Below are 8,273 nucleotides of genomic sequence, written 5' to 3' on the forward strand. Positions count from 1 at the left end.
AGGTGGGCAATATAGAAGGTCTTCCTAACCACTTTGGCAATGTGAGTGTCAAATGAGAGGTTACTGTCAACTTGGGTCCCTAGGTCCCTGATTACCTCTTCCGTACTTAATGGATTACCACCTGTGTGGTAATTTGTGGGTACCTTGTTTTTCCCAAAGGGTATGACTATACATTTTTTGGCATTCAGCTTAAGGCCATGGCTCTGGCACCAATTATCCGTTTCTATGAGGCCTCTCTGAAGGATGCTTGTGTCCGCTGGAGTATCAGTTATGGTGCCCAGTTTGCAGTCATCTGAGAACTTTGTCAGCCACAATCCTCCTATGTTTGCCTGCACCTCGGAAAAATAAATGCTGAACAAGAGGGGTCCCAGGACTGAGCCCTGTGGGACACCGCTTGTGACTGGCTTAGTCTCCGACATAGCTCCAGCAACTCTGACCCTGTGGGTTCTGTGCTTGAGCCAGTTTGCAACCCATCTTGTGACATATGGGTTTACATTTAAGCTGGTGAGTTTGTCTATGATGCCCGAGTGGGGTATTGTGTCGAAGGCTTTTGCAAGGTTAAGGTAGGCTGTGTGAACTGCCTTACCCTCATCAATGGCCTTAGTGACTGTTTCAAAAAAGTCGACCAAGTTCAAAAGGCAGGATCTGCCCTTGACAAAGCCAAATTGGGTAGGATCCAATGTCTGTAGGTCCCCAATGTCTTTGTTTATGAGTTCCATAATGATCCTTTCCATAGCTTTGCAGACCAGGCTCGTCAAGCTTATGGGGCGGTAATTTCCAGGGTCCGTAGAAGCACCGCCTTTGTGTAGTGGGACCACTGTTACTGTACGCCACTCTTTGGGTACGTATCCTGTAGTAAGGCTAAGATTAAACAGCAGCCTTATGTGCGGGTTTAGTTCCTCTTGGAGTTCATGTAGCACACAGCCCGGGACACCGTCCGGTCCCATTGATGCTGTGTTTTTAGCTTTGGAGAGGGCGGCTCTCACCTGTGCATCTGAGATGTTAGGGAGGCTACACTCTGCTGGGATAGATATTTCTCCTTTTGGGGGGGAGGGGGAGGAGAAATTTGCACTGAACCTGTCTGCCAGAATGTTGGCAATGTCTGTCGGTTCAGTGTATTTTGTGTCATTTTGGACTAACTCTGAGCATATCTGAGAGTTTCCACCCACGTTTCTAACATAGCTAAAGAAGGCCTTGTGATTGTCTTTTGTGTCTTTTGCGATTTTTCTCTCAAAGTTGGCCTTGGATGATTTTATGAGTGATCGTAGTTTTTTGCTAGTACTGATCAGAGATGCCTTCCCTTTTAGGGATTTTGCTCTGTCATGTAGTAGCTTCCTCCTCCTGTTGTAAAGTTTGTTAACGGCTGGGGTCCACCAGACAGGGCACCTGCCTTTGGGGGCATGGGTCTTGGTTTTATTTGGGATTGCATGATCCATGCATTCTTGAAGGTGCCCATAGAAGGCTTTTATAGAGGATTCAGCGGTGTGGGTTGTGGTTTCCACTGGCCCAGGGGCCTTGAAGGATACCACTTCAGTCTTAAGAAGTGTGAAGTTGGCTTTTGAGAAGTTCTTCACTGTGGTCTTTTGTGCAGGGGGTGGGGGCGGGATGTGGATTTCCAGTGAGATTAATTTATGGTCTGATCTCACCAATGAGGGGTATACTTCCAGTGTGGAGCATTTTGTCCCCATGTTTGTGATGATCAGGTCTAGTATATTATCTCCTCTTGTGGGAATGGTGACTAGTTTTTCCATTGCATTTGAGTTTATGAATTCTAGGAACCTTTGGGCTAGGGTGATGGGGCTTGAGTAATGTTCCCAGTCTATGTTTGGGTAGTTGAAGTCTCCCCAATATGATGGTATTTGGAGAGACATTCATACTCTCCAGTGTCTTCAGGAAGGCTGAGTGGGGTTCCTGAGTTTGAGAGGGTGGTCTGTAGCATGCTACAAACTGTAGGGCAGTTTTGCCTATGGTTAGTTGCACCTGGATGGTCTCCAATGCTTCGTGCGTTGCCACTAACCTGGAGGCGTGGGTATCTTTGATGAATATGGATACTCCCCCTCCTTTTGTGGTTCGGTCCAAGTTTTGGGGCCGGAAAGCATGATATGAGGTAAAACCTGGTAGTGCTGGGGTGCTCTCAGGAGCCTTGAACCAGGTTTCAGTCACTGCACAGACATCGATGTTCTCCATACTGAGGAGGGCTTCGAGAGCGTGCATCTTGAGGTTTAAACTTCTGGCATTGGGCAGCATTACCCTTAGTTTTTTTTCCACTTGTGTTTTCTAGGGAGGTAGGTTTGTCTTTTGAGCCTTGCCTAAAAAAGGCACTATGGGGGTGGCAAGAGCCTTGTCCAATATCCGGAAGCCCAGGGGTGACAGGTGCAAGCCATCCCATGCAAAGCAGCGTGGCTTGTCAAGCATGTCATCCCAAGCAGACAGACATTGGATCCCCTTAGAATGACACCAGTAATTAAGCCAATTGTTAAAACTGATCATTTTGTCTTTGTACTGTGGCATCATTCTTGGTGAGGGTAAGATGCTGCTCAGGGTCAGGGTCATACTGGCCTGGGCTACATAATCAGAGAGCTCCTCTATGTCTCTTTTCATGTAGTCCAGGGAGGTACATCTCAGGTCGTTCACACCGGCATGGACAATGACTGAGTCATATTTGTACTTGCTTTGGAGTGACCTGAGTGCTTGTGTTATGTGTTGGATTCTAGCGCCCGACAGGCAGCTTACTGTAACCTTTTCCTTGTTCAGTCTTGTGAGCGGGACGTCAGTGTGTCTGACTATGGAGTCACCTTTTACAAGTGTGTCTGGCATGTTGTTTGGCCTTAAGGGCTGTGACTGTTTAGCACACTGACTTTGTGAACTATGTGTTGCATCTGCTATGTCTTGAGGTAGTTGTCGCTTGGCTGTCTGCTTTGGGAGACCTCTGTTGTTTTGGTAGATTTTTAATCAGAGCCTCCGAGTATGTTTTTGTGTGTTTATGTGTTTGGTTTGCAGTTGTGATAGGTCTATGTGAGACTGGGTTTGTGGTGTGCGTGGTTACCTTCTCCTCCTGACTGGTTTTGCCAGTACTGAGTTGAGAGAGCTCAGCCTCCAGTTTGGCTATATAGTTGCATCTCTCACATATATTTGTATTTGTTGGGAGGAGGAGAGAGTTGTCTGTGTCAATGAGGCAATTGTAACATTGCCTCAAGATTCCCAGATTCACCAGCTGAACAGGAGAGGACACCAGCAACTGACCCTTCGACATGCTAGAATAGTGTAAATGATTGCTGTGTAACTGAGTCAGAAAGGACCTATAAGGAAATGGGTACTCAAGGGGATTTAGGTGAATGAAGTACTTTCTTTTTGTTTAAGAGTGCTTTTCCTGTATAAAAATGCTTTAGGAGCAAGTGCTGGGCTTTTCAGATAGAGAATAGGCTGTTAGATTGCAAGTAGAGCAGTTCTAAGGGAAAAATTGAAGAGCAAACTTTACAGAGCCAGAAATAGTTTAAACTTGATTAACCGGCGCTGCCCGATGCTGCTCTATGAGCAACTTCGCGCAAAATCGTGCAAAAGCGCGTAAAAATGGGCTTTATAGCAGGGGGTTGAAAAGAGCCAGGAATTGACCCAAAATGGCCAGTAAACTACAAGTTGCTGGGCTGGAACCACTCCTCTAGGGACAAATAGGTTGCTCAGTGCTCCCCACTCCCACTGGTGAACAAAGAAGCTTCCTCTTATCCAAATAAGGATATGGATAGCACGGGAACTATGACAAAGCCCAGAGATCAGCAAAATCTGAAGACTGGACTATTCTAGTTCAGTAAGGCGGGAAAACAAGGATATTTTTTTTTTTTTTTCTTTTTTACAGAGACAGAAGAAAAAGATACAGTAGCAAACAGTAAATGCTATAAAACGGCTAGCGCACTTGAGTGTGTTAGCCTAACAGTTAAATTAAACAAAAATAACTTTTTTAAAGTGCAAGCAGTTTAGATTCAACACAGGTACTGTATAAACAATATGCAGAGCTGTTTTTTAGGCGAACTGCAGTCGAGATACAGTAATTAAAACGAAAGCCAGAAAAAATACTTAAAAATCAAGCAAAGTCACTCTTTCACTCTCTGCTGCTTGTAGAACTCTGCAGGACACCACGAGGAGCTGTGCATGCAGCTGAAGAGGGCAACAGGTTCAGGTGTTGCCATAAGGCATCATGTCTGGATGTGCTTGTGTGAGTTTGCAGAGACATTCAAGTCTTCCTTCATCAGTGCTCCCCTTGATGGATCTTCTTTATTTGCCCCCAAAGTCAAAGAAACTCTAGCCAGATGTGAGAAGGACAGAAAGACCCTATCTGGAGTGGGCATACATTTTTCTGATCCCCAAATCAAAGGAGAGGGAAGATGTGGTTCAGAAAATCCCAAGGACCTTTTCAGGACACACATGGTGGAGGTTCTCTTTGGGCAGAGGGGCAGCTCTAATGGAAGACACTGACCCCAAGGCAGAGATGGCAAGCAAAATCGGGGTTCCAGAGATTTTCTCCGGACAATCCTATCATTGCTGCTGAAAGGGGCCCAATTGCTTAACTCTGAAAGCAGACAGGGGAAGATTTTCACTGCACAAGACCCTGGCGACAAATAACTTCAGATGCTTGGGTTCAGAGGATCATTGCTATATATTACCGTATTCCCTTCACTCTTTTTCCAAGATTGAAATGAAGCCTCCACAATGTTCCACCCAATCAGAGGAACCAAGCAACCTTAGAGATTCAAAAGCTTCTAGAAAAAGAGTTATCCAAGCTAAGAGCCAGTCATTTTCAGTTCAGAGTGCTGCCCTTTGGCCTCACCACAGCCCCCAGTTTTTCACCAAGTGTCTGGCAGCAGTAACAGCTCATTTGAGACTACATGGATTCAGGGTGTTTTATTATCTAGACAATTGGTTCATCATTGCTTCCACCAGCCATCTACTTCCTCAAGCAGCAGACTTCATTCTGCACCTGTTCGCTCATCTGGGCATTACAGTGAAACAATCAAAATCTCAGCTAAGTCCCACTCAAGATCTAGAGTTTATATAAGCTAGTCTGAACACAATCTTTTGTGTAGTTTCCCTGCCTCTTAACAGGCTTCAGAAGGTAAAATCTCAAGTTCAAGCCATTCACTCCAAAGACAAGACTCCTGCACTTCTAGCCCTCCAACCTTTAGGGTCCAGGGCAGCGACCATTACCTTAGCTCCACTAGCAAAATTTCACATGCGGCTGCTACAATGGCTTCTAGCATCCCAATGGTACATCTTAACCCATCCAGTGATGTACCCAGTTCTTATCACCAGTCACTGCAAGAAGGACTTATCCTGGTGGATGGAATCTGAGGAAATTATTTTAGGCTGCCCCTTTGTCCACCCTCAACCCAAGGCCATAGTGACCACGGATGCCTGCCAGATAGGTTGGGGGTGGATATTATCTGGGAAGAACAGTCTAAGGCACTTGGTCCCTGATAGAGGCCAACCTGCATATCAGTGTCCTGGAATTGAGGGCTGTGCTGTTTAATGTTGCAAGCCTTTTAATCTGTCCTCCCTCTACGAATGATTGCAGTTCATTCAGGCAACATGTCCGTGGTCTGGTACATCAAACATGGCGGAATCAAATCTTTACCCCCTATGTTGAGAAGCTCTGAGTGTGGCACTGGACAAAATCCTCCAACCACTTTATTACAGCAATGCATATCCAAGGGAGATCAAACATGATAGCTGACAGACTGAGGAGATACATTCTCCTGCCTCACAAGTGGTCCCTCAATCTTAGAGTGGCGAAGGAGATTTTTCTGTCACTGGGGCCAGTCTTGCTGCGACTTCTTTGCATCACCCCAAAACAACAAGTGCCACAACTATTTTGCCCTAATTCCCCCCTCAGTGGGATTCCCCATGAGATGCCCTCCTTCATGATTGGCCATCGGGTTTACTCTGTGCCTTTTTTCCCTTCTCTCTAATTTCTATCTTAAAGAAAGCCAGCAAGTTGAGAAGCAAAGTGATCTCTTCTGGCCTTGATAAGTCTGGTTCCCCTTTCTATGACCTCGTCTAATTCACCATCCATGGATTCTGGACCCAGTTGTGGATCTTTTGTCTCACCGCACCCCAGCCTTCAGAACCGCAAGCTTACAGCTTGATTCCTCCAATTCCGCTGGTCACCAGGCAGAAGAATGTATCTTTCCCAGTTCAAAAAATTTTACTGGCTTCCCCAGAGACCTTCCACCAGGAAACTCTACCTAAGTAAGTGGAAAAGATTTTCTGTTTGGGTGTACGATAATGATCGTAACCCCTTTTCTGCACCGGTTGAAAAAGTTTTGGAGTTTTTAGCTATGCTTTTCAGTCAAGGAGCGTTTGCGTCCATGATTAAGGTCCAACTAGCTGCTATGTCTAATTTCCACAATGGCTTCGAAGATCATTCACTAATTTCTCATAGATTATGTAAAGTGTTCATGAAAGGGGCTTTGCAATTAAAACCTCAGTTTAAAGACCCTTTAGCACCTTGGGATCTGACATTTGTTTTACAGTCTTTGGTGCTTCCCCTATTTGAATCGGTGACAACATGTCACCTAAAGTTTCTCTCATGGAAAACTATTTTTCTGATAACCATTACCTCTGCCAGAAGAATTTGTGAGATACAAGCGTAATCTTCAAAACCCCCATACTGTGTTTTCATAAGGATATGGTTTCACTGAGAACCTCTTTTCTCCCTAAGGTGGCCTCAGAATCTGTCATTAATCAAACTATTGACTTATCCATTTTCTTTCCCAAATTTTCCACCAAAGTGTAATATTGCTTACATTTGCTGGACGTTCACAGACATTCACATTTCCACCTCACCAGGACTAAAGAATCTAGAAAATCAGACCAGTCATTTGTTTCTTTCTCCAGTCCATCTCTGGGAAAATCTGTTTCAAAAGTTACCTTGTCAAAATGGCTAAGAGACTATTACTTTCATATACAATAAAAAGAATCTTAAGTTACCAGTGCCAGTGAGAGCACACTCCACTAGATCAATAGCCATATCTGCTGTTTTCCATTCCAAGGCTTCCATGGGTGGAATATGAGCAGCAGTAACCTGGGCTGTTCTGCATATCTTCATCACTCATTACAAATTGGATCTGGTCTCCAGGGGAAGAGCATCCTTTGGCTCTATGGCTCTCAGGAATATCCTTCCATAAGGCCACCCAGGATCTAAAGTAGCTAAGGACTCTCTCCCAAAGGGAAAGGATAAATAAAGACGTTATTTACTCATCATAATGTTCCATCTGTGTTGCCGATATTCATTTATGCTTTGTACCCCCCCTCCTTCCCCCTCCTATAGACTTTCTGTTGGATCCGTCACTTGTCCTGGTAACTTTTCAGGTTTGACCTTAGACATGGCCTCTTCAGTTCTGTTTACAAATTCCTTTGTCTTTCTGTGTGGCTGCAAACTTGATCTGAGGTACTATGGAGTGGGGTATTGTGGGTAGAGTCTTAGCTTGAGAGTTTTTGGCTGGTGCGAGCTATGTTACGGCCGAGCCGGTTCCGAGGATTGGAACCATATTTCCAAAGGTAAAGAATAAATGAATATCGGCAACACAGATGTAACATTATGGTGAGTACATAACTTCTTTTTATCAGTCATATCCAACTTTCATGCTGGAAACAAATCATTCTCTCTGAAATCTTCCAGATTATGTAAAACTTTCATGAAGGGAATTTTCCCCTTAGACTTCCAATAAAAGATCCCTCTCCTCCTTGGGATCTGACATTGGTCCCTCAGGGGTACTCAAAAACCCTTTGAACCAGTGGATGAATGTGATACAAAGTTTCTGTCTTGGAAAACAATCTTTTTATTAGCTGTCTCTTCTGCAAATGAATTTCTGAGCTCCAGACCTTATCAGCTAGGCCTCCTTACATTATTTACCATAAGGATAGGGTGTCTCTATGAACCAACCCTTTCTTTCTTACTAAAGTGGCCACAGAAGCCAAAATTAACCAGTCCATTCAATTACCAGTTTTCTTCCCAAACTTTACAAATTTGGGCCAATATATGTTGTACCTTTTTGATGTCCACAGACAATTACATTTTTATCTTCACAGAACAAAACAGTACAGGAAGTCTAATTAGCTGTTTATATCTTTTTCCCCTAACCTGTTGCGTCAGGCAGTTTTCAAAATTATTCTGGCCAAATAGATTACTGATTGTATCTTGTTCATTTATTCTCAAAAAGGTTGGGAGTTGGACCGTCTTCCTAGACCTCATTCCACTAGTTCCATGGCTACTTCTTTTT

Source organism: Protopterus annectens, chromosome 9.part0, assembly GCF_019279795.1.
Source record: "Protopterus annectens isolate FY-2018-M chromosome 9.part0, PAN1.0, whole genome shotgun sequence".
NCBI lineage: Eukaryota > Metazoa > Chordata > Ceratodontiformes > Protopteridae > Protopterus > Protopterus annectens.